Below are 4,428 nucleotides of genomic sequence, written 5' to 3'. Positions count from 1 at the left end.
AGATGGCTGAGGGGAACTTGGATGTGGCACTGAAATTATTTTGTTAATGGTGCCATCTCCTGGTAGCAATTTGCTAAACTTTTTACCCCCAAAGCCTTGTTAAATGCTTATACTTTCTATTTTAATACCTTAAGACTGAAGAGAGGTAAACAAAACTGATTTAGATTGCTTTGTTTGCTGACTTTATTTTTATTATTTAATAAGGCATTTTCAAATAGGAAACCAACTCTTATTAAGCAATGCTGCAGCATTTTAGAAAATAACTTGCAGGGTATAGACCCAGTGTTTTGTGAAATGGTTACTTTTTCCTACTCAGATTGTTTTCATTTCTTGCTTTCATATTTGATAAAGAATATAAAACCAAGTAAAGGTACCTGTTACTCATAGATAGTGATGGATGTGCACACCATTGCAGCTCCTAAGCTGCCGTATTTTGGGAAAAGTAGCAGCGGCGTTCAGCATGGGTTCACGAATGCTTGGTATATGAACAGAGCAATTGTATCCTGGAAGAGACTGTTGGTGTAAGTCAGTAAGTAAGAAATCTATTTTCAGGTTTTGAATAGGACTAGTAATGTTTGAATGCCATATTCAGAGCCTTAGAGGGCTGGACTTATCCAAAGACCTGAGAAATAAAGTGCTGTTGAGTTGGGAAAAACTAAGACACCCCAGTGGAAAGAGTAAAATATCCATGTGATGGACCTAATTAACTGATATTACACCAAGGAAGAAAATACTTTCCTGAAATTATCTAATAATCTCTCCTACTGATATGAAAGGATTAATAACCTTGTATTTTAGTGAAGGTCTAGCTTGTGGCAAAAGTGTTGCAAATTAATTTTCTGGACATCTAATTCTGTCTCTGCTCTGGTTCTGCCATAGGCTCTGTTGTTCCTGTGAAATAAATGCTTAATTAGGTTATATATGAATTCCTTTTTCAACAGAGAGAATTTATAACTGGACTGGCAGTAGTTTGTCCTTCATAAGACTCCCATGAAGATGAACACAGCTTCCCCTGCAGGTGACACTGGTCACACATCCCATCTCTTGGTGGTGAGACTGGTCACACATCCCATCTCTTGGTGACTTTGCTGCTGGAAAGTCTGTTTTGGTGCAGTATTTGGTTCTCTTCACATTGCTGTGCTTGGAAACTAACACAGAGCTTATTCTGCTCTGCACTTGAGCAACATTATCACACCCTAAAGTTTAATTGGCCAATGGTTCTATCTTTTCCCAAGAGTGTCTCTTTTGGCTGGAAGAAAACAGTTTTGTATGCTCAGTTACCACCTATGCTCATGGTTTACCTTGCTCAACTTGTTGCTGTGGAACATCTGCTCAGTCTTCTCAGCCGTAGCGATGAAGGGGATGCGAAGGTGATCCAGTATCAAACTGACCACTTCTGAACTGCGGCTGTTTGACCTCTACAAATCCAAGGGGCTTGTAAGAGGGGAGAGCTTTGCTGGAGATAGGTCTTATTAAATAAATACATTAAGGAGCCCTGCCGCAGCCAGGTTTACTAGAACTCAGTCAATCCTGCCGGAAGATGTTCCAGGGGAAGAGACCGTTTCTATTGACATGTGATGTGCAGACAAGCTAAAACAGTAGTGAGAGAAGCAAGGAGAATGTGACCGCATGTGGTACGTGTGCGCTACAGTGCACGGTAATAATCAGTTCACATCAATATCCAGGCGGCGTTACATCTTACCTTTCTTTTTGTACCCTCAGATGTGCTTCATCACAATTTAGCTGTGTTCTCTACCTTGCTTTTCTGCTGTGCTACCTGTGGTTTCAGAGAGAAATTATGTAAATCTAAATATAAAAACATTTGGCTTTTGTGGATATAAGAAAACCATGTTTAGTCTTCCTTGTTACACTCACAAGTGTATTTTTATTTTGACCAACTGTTCTGAGGAACTTTCAGGGTCTTTCTTGTATTCAAATTGTTTAAACACTTTTAGGCAAACTAACCTTCTTCCTTCAGATCGCCTCTCTGCACGACACGTTAATTAGCCATGAAATGCCCAGTCCTTTCAGGGAACATGTTCGAGTTTTATGCATTGCTGCCGTCTTGTCGGCGAATGTTTTCGAGCTGCAGGTGAGGGGTTCCTCCAAGCAGCGCACCGGGCAGCGGCCGGAGCTGGCGGTCCAGCTCCTCGACGCCTGTTGTCTGCTCGGCGGCCGCGCGCCACCAGCTCTGCCGAGCAGAAGCAGCGTATCGATTCCTAGCTGTGGGGCATCTGCTTCTATATTTAAAAAGAAGTTATTGCTTTGTTATGGAAATCGAAGGCAGAGGGGAACCGTATTGTTCTAAAACACAGAATAGTCAGCAGCAGCAGTGAAAACTGTGAAACACATCTGAAAATCAGGCTGCAGGAGACTTGGCGCTCTATCTTGTCGTGAATTATTGCGTTGTCACACGAGAAAATGTCGCGGGAGGCTGGCATACCGCGAACTCTGCAATATGCCTTTCGGTAAGCGGCTTTGTAAAAACAGAGGGAACGCTGATTAATTTTGAGGCGAGCCTCAGGCGCTGTTACTCATCCCCGGGCTGGCACGCTGTCGCAGGTCCCGGGGACGGCCAGCAGGTGGCAAGGCACGCAAACACACACCGCTGCGGCTCCCGCGGGCGGCGGGCAGCCGAGCGGGCCGGGAGAGCGCGAGCCCCGGCGCCGCCGCGAGCCCCGGCACCGCCGCGAGCCCCGGCACAGCTGCGAGCCCGGCCGCCGCCGCGAGCCCCGGCGCCGCCGCGAGCCCCGGCACAGCCGCGAGCCCCGGCGCCGCCGCGAGCCCCGGCCGCCGCCGCGAGCCCGGCCGCCGCCGCGAGCCCCGGCGCCGCCGCGAGCCCCGGCACAGCCGCGAGCCCCGGCGCCGCCGCGAGCCCGGCCGCCGCCGCGAGCCCCGGCACCGCCGCGAGCCCCGGCACCGCCGCGAGCCCCCGCCGCCGCCGCGAGCCCCGGCACCGCCGCGAGCCCCGGCACCGCCGCGAGCCCCGGCACCGCCGCGAGCCCCCGCCGCCGCCGCGAGCCCCGGCACCGCCGCGAGCCCGGCCGCCGCCGCGAGCCCCGGCGCCGCCGCGAGCCCCGGCACCGCTGCGAGGCCCGCGCTGAGCTGGAAATCAGACGCTGTCAGTGAGTATCCTCCACAAAAGCAGAGGTGCGAAAAGAAATGGGAGAGGAGTAAAATCAGACAGCCCCTTATTTCACAGTTGTCGTGCAAATCAGACAGCACGAGGTCTAGTTACTGGACGGCTCGGGAAGTTGGCAATACCCGGACATTTTTGTCTTTGATCACTGGTTCGAGTCCAGTCTAGGGAGGTAGTAGTTACTCGCTTGGCTCTAGCTTTGGGGCTTTCGGGCCAATGAGCAATTATCCCCATCGTAAAATGATGACAGCTAGCTGGCAAAGCGATTTGAAAAGGGAGGCTGAGGCCTCCCTCCGAGCAGTGAGGTTGTACCACCTATGCAGATTATGGTTAAACCATATAATCACTGTAAACTGGATCCAGACATGCTTTAATGTCTATTTCTATATGGGAAGGGATTAAACTCTGTAAATACTTTATTTCTCACATAGTTCTGTCTCCTCTATCAGAACAGGGTCTGTTCTGACATAATTTTCCTGGTAAAAAGTTACAGCTTAGCCAACAAAAGAGCACAAATACTGAGAGGACTAGAGTAGTAAATGACATGTAAATTAATAACTGTCATCTGTAAGGCCATGAATACATAAATAAGTCAATGAAAGACAAATCGGTTTATGGACATGGAGCATTTGGACTACACACACCACAGAAGGACCGTGATTTTAAATACCTGTGATAGCAGAGTTATTAAGCGTCAACGATGTTACGGTATTTGTGATACTAGTCCTGCGCCTCCATCCTGCATCACCAAGCCTTCCCACTGTCACCTCCTTCCCCAGAGCCAGGGAGCCGTTATCCTCCTGGGCTACCTGCTCTAATAGGGAGAGAGTTGGTAGGCTGCCCTCTTCCTTCTGTCCGAAACCTGCCCGGGTCCCTTTTCCAGCAAAAGCATATAGCAGCTCTGCAGTACATGTGGAATCCATGGAAGTCTATGAGATGCAAACATAAACTCGGTGGATGCAAGGAGTAGTGCAAGAGCAAAAGGTCCTGAGGTATTTAGAGGTTAGAAGTGTCACCTTACACCAAGTCCTGCAGCCTCAACTTCAAGATTCTTCAGGCAGAGGCAAGACCAGACTGGCTAGAAAACAAGAAGCAGGAGAAATGACAGCTCTAGTGCTGTCACTGACACCTCTAGCCCCTTGATCAAAAGACTAAATTACACAATCACACTTTTTTTCTTATAGCACTGTGAAAGATTTAAATTTTATCACCCATCAGTGACAAGCTAGTCTGTGTGTGTGTGTGACTTTATTCCACTGAACTGCGAGATGGATTTCTCCATATTCACT

The sequence above is a fragment of the Rhea pennata genome, chromosome 5, assembly GCF_028389875.1.
Source record: "Rhea pennata isolate bPtePen1 chromosome 5, bPtePen1.pri, whole genome shotgun sequence".
NCBI lineage: Eukaryota > Metazoa > Chordata > Aves > Rheiformes > Rheidae > Rhea > Rhea pennata.
Note: the sequence above shows the minus strand (reverse complement) of the source record.